Source organism: Falco peregrinus, chromosome 5 (assembly GCF_023634155.1).
Source record: "Falco peregrinus isolate bFalPer1 chromosome 5, bFalPer1.pri, whole genome shotgun sequence".
NCBI classification, from domain to species: Eukaryota; Metazoa; Chordata; class Aves; order Falconiformes; family Falconidae; genus Falco; species Falco peregrinus.
The window spans coordinates 10,609,265-10,618,505 of NC_073725.1; positions in this window are offsets into that span (position 1 = coordinate 10,609,265).

Genomic DNA, 9,241 nt, shown 5'->3' on the forward strand with positions numbered 1-9,241 from the left:
CCACAGCCTCCCTTCCACCTGCTTGGCCAGAAGACTGTAAGTCCCCGATGCGCAGTAGGACAGAAGCAGGGCAGGAGTCCAACAGCATTTTGGTAACAAGCCAAAGGGCTGGACTTTGGCCAATACAGCTGCCCAGGTCCAGTGTATGGTGTGAACACCAGTGGAGCAGAGGGCCCCATATTTAGGCAATCCAGGACCCTAAGCCATCTGTGATGGGACTTTCACTATCGGTGGTCCTCGTTTCAGTGCCTGAAATGCCACTCCTGCCTGGCAGAAAGAGAGGTCCTCTCATTCCCTTCAGGAGTTTGAGGGAATCTCTGCTTGCCTTGTTGCTACTAGGGATGTGCTGTGTCTACCATGCATTCACAAAATGCTTTTCTTACGCGGAGACTGTGAGACGGGGGTTCAGCACAACTGCAGGGCATGCAGAAGTGCCGGTGAAACCCTGCACTGTTTGTACTGCCTGACCTGCAGCGGACACTGCAGCAGGAGGGAGGAGTGGAGGGAGGGAGCACATAGCTTGTACAGCCAGGAAAGTAATGACATTTTCCTCCTCCCTGAGAACACAAGTTCAGGTCATCTGCAGGCATAAGCTGCCACTGCATCAGTTACCCACGGGCCGTGACTTTGTTCACAAACATCAGGAGTCAGAAACTTCTTTCAGTTAAAAAGCTACCTATACACTGACCTCATCAAATGACCAAGAGCTGGACCCGGAGTGCATAGGTCCTCTGAGGTGCTCTGAGATGAGCTGGAAGAGAATCTGTACAGCTTTCAGGGCATAAGGCTCTTGCCAATGAAACAGTATTTCTTCCTTTTGCATTTTAACACAAAGACATAACTCAGTACCTTGGTGGATTTCAGCTTTTTATCCCTTACTGCTCTCAATTTACTTTTTCTCCTAAGTATTTTTTGTCTGGCTTTCATACCTCGGGGCTCAGCAGACAGGAGAGAACTTTAGTTCAGCTGGGCTTTCTAATGGTAATGGACATCTTACTTACATCTGCCATCACCTGGCAGATTTCCTTGTTACTGGTTATTTTGATTGTTTTTCCCTATGGATCTTTGATTTTAGAATGGTTGCTTGGCAAATCAGTTCAGATACAAATGACCGTGTTTTTCTCAGAAGTATTACATACCTCATGTGCTCTTTTTTGAGGAGTGGTGTTACTAACTTGTTTACACACAAGCAGGCAGGCAGCACAGGCAATGACAGGAGCTAAAGAAGCAGCTGAATCACTTGACCACTTGGCTCACCTTATCTGGTGGACAGAGGAGCCCCTAATCGCTTTCCAAAGGAGAGTCTTATGAGACATGTAGGTTTTCTTTTTATTTATAATTTCTCAGGCCTCTTATTTCCTCAGTCCTCTGAAATAGCCTGTACTACAGTGCTTGGAAAAATGGTGATTAAAGACAAAAACAGTTATGGTAAAGCAGTACAAAATGTCAGTAGTTTAAGATCACTCTGGAGCCTGCTGATTAAATGAGAACCTTACCTTTTGGCAGACTAAGGCAATCCAAAACATTTTGTTTTAAAAACTTTACGAGGAATGTCGAAATCAGGAAGCGTACATGTCCCTGTTCATTTTTCAGACTACCAGCAGTGAGTCAGCACAGCAGGAAAGCATCCTGTGTGGGTCCCCCTTTAAAGCACCAATAACCACAGCTTATACACACAACAAAACTACTGGGCAGCACCTATTAATGATAGCTGAGGCCAATCTTCTCTAAATGCCATGAAACAATTTTGTGTTAACTGAAGGTATTTGGCCAACATCCTCTAGTCTTTGTCTGGGGCAAACATCCATTTCCTGCAAAAAATTGAAACTAAACCACTAATACTATATACTTTCTTTCCCTCTCCGATTTCCATTTTACAATACAGTGTAATATATGTCTGTTTCAAGATTTCTGGGGAACCTAAAAATAACCTAATGTAATAATACCTTGTTTCTGCACAGAGATCCAATTCCATCCTGCCATCAGAATTCAAGGGGAACCACAGCAGATGTGTAAGAACAGAAGATGAATGAATGAAAATCACGACAAATAGGAAACAAAAATAAATAACAAGAAGGAAAGAAAAAGAGAAACAAACCTAGAGGCACAGTCTAACCTCCAATGCACAGTTCATATTCATTTTTGATCTTCCATGCAAAAACACAGCAGGGAATTTTTTTCAAGTTCTGCAGGGACGCACATGGCACAGAACATTAGTGTTTGGTCCACAAAACCAAAGGAACAAGGGCAAAAAAATGTGAACTGAAAGAAAAATCACCAAAAATTATTTTGTAAATTGCAACAACAAAGTATTGAGGAAAACAGTCTTAGCCCTCCTACACTGAAGCCAGCTTCCAGACTAAATAGGAATTTGTGTATATTCCCCTTTGTATTGCAAAAGCTGTTTTACTAAAAAAGGCTGTTGGGACTGTCATCAAAGGATGATGTGGAGGTTAAGAAAGTTCAAAACAGATCAGACAATAGACAGATAGGTCTATTATTGATGGCTAGTAAACATGATGATGCAATCCAGTGAAATTTCTGGCTCAGGAAATTCCCATAACCTCTGCCTGCCAGCAGTTAGGAAATCCTACACTTGTCCTATTTCTTCCAGTCTTTCTGCAAGCGTTGTCTACTTGTCAGTCAGCCAAAGGCGACTGGGCTAGATGGGCTACTGGTGTAAACAAAAACAGTGGTTCATACTCGTTATGCTCTGAAGAGATGATCAAGGCCATTGTTGTCATATTATGCTGTCACCTGGGATGATTTTGTTAATGATCCAAGTAATGGTTCCAAATCTCATAAAAATGATAGCAGACTTAGTTTGGATTTCCCAAAAATACCCAGCAGAAGCAACTCCACATTAATAAATTAATATTAATGGCAAAAGTAGATTAAAAATGTCAGGTTTCATTAGCTCAGAACTGTAGCTTTTCCTTCATACTGAATGGAATGGACAAAGGGTGAGATGGGCACACTAGTAAGGACAGCCCATCAGGCAAGAAGAAACAGCATTTAACTGACTTGCAGAAAAGTCTGTAATTCGGAGTGGGCGTGATAGCACCAAAGGCTTTGCACAGAGTCCCCTTTCCATGGTGGATAAGGAACATATCTTTCGAGAAGAATCAAAGCAAGAGTGAATGCAGCTCTGAGAGAAGGTACAGTGGGAAGATGGTTAGAAGTCCTATTGAAACCAGATCCCTTGTCCCAAACCCCTGCGGTTTCAGTTAAAAGATTAGGGCTTGGAAAGGCTCCTGCAGTTGGAATAATTATAACTGGGTTACTCTGAGGGAAAGCTAAAACCCACTGGGGAGAGGCTTGATTTTGGAGGCCTGACAGAAGCAAGAGCTTTGCAAGTTCTCTTATTCCTAATCTAAGACCATATGGAGCTCAACTGCCAGGTGGGTGGGTGTATTAATGGAGGGAATGTGCAGCTCATCTTATTCAAAATCAACTTGTTCTTCATAAGTGAGCATCACTATGGAAAACACAGCAAGAAACATGGAGATGCTGGGAAACAACCTCCACCTCTAAGTAAAAATAACAAAACCTAGAAATTGAGATTCCACCTTTATACTAAGCTCAGAATAGAACTTAGAAGCCTGATATCTCTTCTTTGGAGAAGATGAAGACATCTACTCATTTCAGTAAGTGAAAACATGTAAAATAATGCACTATCATCTTTCCATTCATTCTCCATCTCTTGTTTTAGCAGTATTTTGCTAAGCTTTATTTTAGCAGGCCTAAAACATGGAGTGAATGAGATCACTTTACCTGAATCCAGTCATAGCTGGATTTCTGGAATAATTCAGAGACATGCACAGAGTCTTCATTTAAGTATTTTGGTTCCTAAAGTCTCTTGAAAGGTGTGGAAGAGAAATATTACTACAGTGCTAGCAGAAATACTATAATGGTATAGCACTATAATTCTATTATTTTAGAATGGTTGTTGCCATTTTTTGCTCCAAGTGTAGCACATAGTGTAGTATATATACCTGCTTAGTGTAATATGTAGTGCTGGTACAGTTCCAACAGTCATATTTCAGTAAATGCCAATTTAAACATGATTTTCCTGACATACAAGAGGGAAGCATCATGTTGTGATATTTATGCTAGCAGTGTCTGGAAAAAGAAGCAGTTGCTTCCCCTAGAAAACCTGATTTTCTAGGAATCCCAGATGCTTTAGAGGCCGGTTTAAAAAATCACTCTACAGGACCTGCCAAGGAAGAGTCCTACTTTAGTCAAATCTCTGGCTTTTCAAGTGACCTTGCCCAGTACAAACATGCTGCAGCAGAGTGGCAGTGCTGCCCGGTGTGCATAAATCTTTGCAGAGGGAAGTGCTTCAGCAAAAGCTCTTGCTTGACTTCTAGAGTAAGTATAGCAAGTCATAGCATAACGCTTGACAGTGCTACACATTTTTATAGTTACCTGGTCATCCAAAAGCCAATAACATTAAAACTGACCCAAATGCAATGAGAAGTATTCTGGAAACACCTACAGTGGTGCACTCAGACCCATGGCTATGAACTCCTGGAACAAATTAGAAACTGGCTGTACCGTAATAGCTGGGTATCTCATTTCTTTAGAATATGAGCAAAACATGAACAAACAAGCAATGGATGAGGCAGATAAGTAGCTAATTCTAACATGCAGGAATTAACTTACCCAGCCTAGGCAGCCCTCTGACTATTGAAAAAACTATCCGCCAAATCTATACTCATTACCAGGGCAATAAACAAATTAGAAATACACAGAGACAGGCTGAACAACTTGCACGCTGTTTTTAAATTACCTTTATCAAAATGAGAACTTGGGGAGGCGATGGGGATGATTAGAAACTGATGATGGCATACACTGCCTGCTTTTCCTCCCTGTAAACTATCGCTTTGTTTCTTTCAATTCACTGGGTCTTCAGACACACCAAGAGCAGTTACTTGTTCTTTCTAAAGACTTTTAGAAAGCTGGCACCTACACTTTTAGCAGGGTGAAGAGGAAGTAAACCTTTGAGGAAACCTTACCCGTTAGAACCACTTTTTAATAGTCTAATGATTTTTTAAAAACAATTTGAATTTTGCCCAAAATGTCATTAAAAACATGTGCTTCTCCACCCCAACTATAGAATTCCTGAAACAACGTAATAATCATCTGAAGGGAGGAGATTCTCTAGAAAAAATGTCTATTTACTGTTCATTACAGTGCCATGTTTCATCATTCAGCATTGAAAATCTCCATTCATAAAATAGCATTCATTGGTTTTATAACAACTCCAGTTCAAAATCTTCTTTTTGGAACTCTGATCCTCCAAACTGAGCTTTATTAATCATTGACGGAAAACTAGCAAAATCCTACCCCATACTTTGGCAACCTTTCAAAATGTCCAATTAGGTCAAATCAAGAAAGCCCTAGAAACCAATTACAGCAGCACCTCTAAGACAAAAACCCTCACTGTACTCTCAAACAACTGCAAAATTACAGGGAAAAAAAACCCAAACCAAAACCCTCAATCATGATGTGGTTATGCACCTGAAATACCACCTCCACAGAAACTTGCCAAATAGCCACTGCTTGAACCACATCAATGAACAATATTTGCTCACAGATTTTCTTTATCAGTGTCATAAATGTCACCAAGCAGTTCGCCATAAGGAACAATGCCAGCAAGTTCCTTAATCTGTCAAGTGAACACTTTCTCCTCTTCAGCATTTTTCTACAGACCTCATCTTTAGTGCTCTTAATTTCACATGCACATGAAGTCTTCACCTTTTTATGAGTTTCATGTGTTCTGTATCTCACCTGCATGTTTGTACATTAACAAATATGTTGACAATGTGATAAAAATAATCTTGGCGGCAAGAACAATAGCAACCTTTATCTAACATCTCAAGAACGTGATCTTTGCTTCTGCAGTACTACTGCACGTACAGCCATAGGTGCTGGTGGGCTGTCTGAGGTGTGTGTTGCTGCCAATCCTAATCCCACCACCCACAGTTAAGAATTAATTAGGACTTGAAAATGCCAGAGGGAGGCAAAAGAAACAAAAATAGCATTTTAATTAACTGTAAACAATAATTAAAATTCTGCATTATGTTTAGCATCTGCACATTTCTTGACTTACTGCACTGACTCTGAATCTAATGAGATCATCCAAACAAATCCCAGAGGACTGGACAGATCTCAGATCCTAAGTACATCCCCTATTATATCTCAAACCAGTAAATAATTTATGCATCCTTATTGGGAAGACCAGGAACTAAAATTTCAAAAAATAACACTGTAAATGAAGCAAAATCCATACACCTTGGCCAGGCTGAAGGGGAACGACATGTGCACACATATAGTAAATAGGTTTTGAGTTTCCAATTCCAGATGTACACTTGTTCTGCAATTTCATAACACAATGGTCCCCACTTCACTACACTTAGTTATTTAGTTAGTTGTTTTATTACTTATTTATTTATTTACTTATTTACAGTTCCCTTTTACTTTTTTTATTAACCTGTCATCAAACTAACAAAATTTGGAAGGTGGTGTTACACAACTTCTTTTGCCAAAGCCATGGAAAAGTTTCCAACAATTTCCACTCCAATGCTCTTTTAATTACAATGTTGAGACACAAGAACCCTCTAAGTTCTTCCTATCTATTTTAGTTACTCATTTTTCACTGCCATTTGATCTTCAGCTGGCTAGTTTACAAATTGGATCTCATCAGTTCATTTCAATAGAAAGTACTACATTCCATCAACTCATGCTTGAAACAGTCACCTGTCATTCAGAAGTCAAATCCCTTAACAAAAATCTCCATACCTTCACCAGGAGGACAGGTAAACTTCCTGAAGTTTTACTTTACCAGGAGCTTGATCAAAGGTAACCACCAGGACCTAGCCATACAGCAGAAAGTCAAGGGCTTCTCCTGCACCCATTTCTAGAAACCCGAAGGAAAACATCTGTCTGAAGTAACCACCTGGCTTTTGTATTCTGTCACTTTTCAAAAATTGCTAGACCAAACTTCTTAACATCTCTTAGCTACAGCTAAAACTTTGATTCACACACACACACAAAAAAAAACCCAACCCAAAAAAACCCGCCTAATATCCATTTATATAATGCACTCAATATTGCAGCCCAAATAGCTCATTTGAATTATACTACATGGCAGACAAATGCAATGTTTTAGCTAATGTGTTGGAAGGTTTGTGTGGAACCTTTTCTCCCTTACATTATTTGTTTACGAATCCATTAATACAATAATCAGGAAATGTTTGGAAGAACCTGCATATCTCTAGCTTTCTTTCAGCTTGAGTTTCATAGGTTCTCAGGTTTCACAGGTTCATATGTTTCATGGATTCTCCCTTACGCTTTTTCTAAACTAGTAGGTACAGAAGATTAACTGATTAGGAATGTCATTATTGAAGTGTTCACTTCCATAGCACATTTTTTGAAATGCAAATTGAAGAATTGTAACGGAAGTATTAAGAACCGCATAAAACAAAGTAAAAAGAGACTGGTATGTATTCAGGAAGCCAAGGTCAGACGTAAGTCTAAGGTCTATGTCAGGATGTATCCAAATTAAGGATATCTTTTGTTAGAATGGCTGCCGTTATTTATGACTGATTGCAAATGTGGCTGAATTGCTTTGTTGACCTGGAAAGGTCAGGAAGTTTACTCTGTTTTTCCTCTCATTTTATGTCATGCCTTTTCTTTAACTGTCTATACTCTCGTAACTGCACCGCTTCGCTACACTTGTCTTTCTACAAAAGCTTTCCTTGCATTTTCCTTTTCATTCATGCTTGGGGTTTTTGGGTTTTTTTCCTCTGTTAGGGTGGCAAACAGGCCATTAAAAGTGCTACATTTCCTCTGGGTGGATGAAGAAGCCAGTAATCGCTCCCCTTTCTTTACATGAAATGCTGTTTTGCCATGGCCTAGAAGGCCCAGCTTGGTACAGGCCAGCTATAGGCTGCTCCCTGGTCTGAGAGACATCCTGTAACAGACCGCACCTCACAGTCACGTACGTGCTGCTGTACGAGAGCTGCTGAACCTCGGCCCTTATCACGGTTGCTCCTTCTAGTTGGTAATACTTTCCAGGAAACCGCCTCACAATCTTTTGTCTTTCTTTCAGACGTATAGAAAATCTGTATTTCCTATAAGTACCCTTGGTTTGCAGAGCCTTGTAAGGGAGCTTCACATTTTCCTCCTTAACTTTCTTGGCCTTCCCTCTCACATCCCCCAGTTGGGGCAGATACATCGTTCTGTATCGACTGTTTTCCTGCTTAGTCCTTTCCCCTTTCCTGGAAATGCAGCCCTTAGCACGTTCAAGAATTTCTCAGGTTTCTCCAGTGCATCTTCATTTGCCCAGAAAATAAAACAGTAGGGTCTCACAGTCTTGGGGTCCACACAGCAAAAGCAGCCCACAGTTCCCGAGGGCAGCAGGGTTGCATCCCTCCCTCCCTCCCTCCCTCCCAGATGAAAGTCTCCAGGAATGTCTGTAGCAGTTCAGCTACCTACTTACGCTCTGTTTCCTGCGCCCTCTTCCTAATCCTTTCCCACAACTTTTCTGCAAGCTACCTCTCTTTTTGTGCCTTACTCAGGTTGGTCTCCAGATTGTGACAATCTGTGTGACGAAAATAAATGTAATTCCTCTCCTTTGTCTCAGCTTCTTTCTGAGTCACACTAACCTGTGTCTTTTTGTTGAAATCTTTTAAGCGGGTCAGCTAACTCCAATATTACCTGAAAATGTTTGTTATCTGGAACACTTCAACTTCTTTTTAATAAGAGGTTTTCCATCATTATCAAAGACATTTTGTTGGATTTCATGTTTTCCCCCTGCCTTTTTTTCTCACAACTTTTCCATTTCAGCTTTCTCCATGAAAACAAGCATTGTTGTATTAGCAGGTTCCCTTTCCTTCTTTCTGCTAGGCCTCATTTTTTAAGAGATTTCCTTGTTAAATCTAAGACAATATGTCTTTCTTCATTTCCCTAATAAATCCTGATACCATTTCCCAAGCCTTTTTTACTAACAATGCCTTCTCATTTATCCTGTTCAAGTTTTATCTCAACTGTTCAGCAGAAGTTTATATTAAAGCTGTATATTTTTGTTTTATGTTTATTTATTCAGCCAAAAAGACCAAGACCTTAAACTTTTGCAGCCCAACATGCTGTTGTGCTGTGAATTCTTAACTAAGCCTTACTCCTTTTGGAAATCGTGCTTTTATAGATAGACACTACTGACTGGTTTTAATATTAC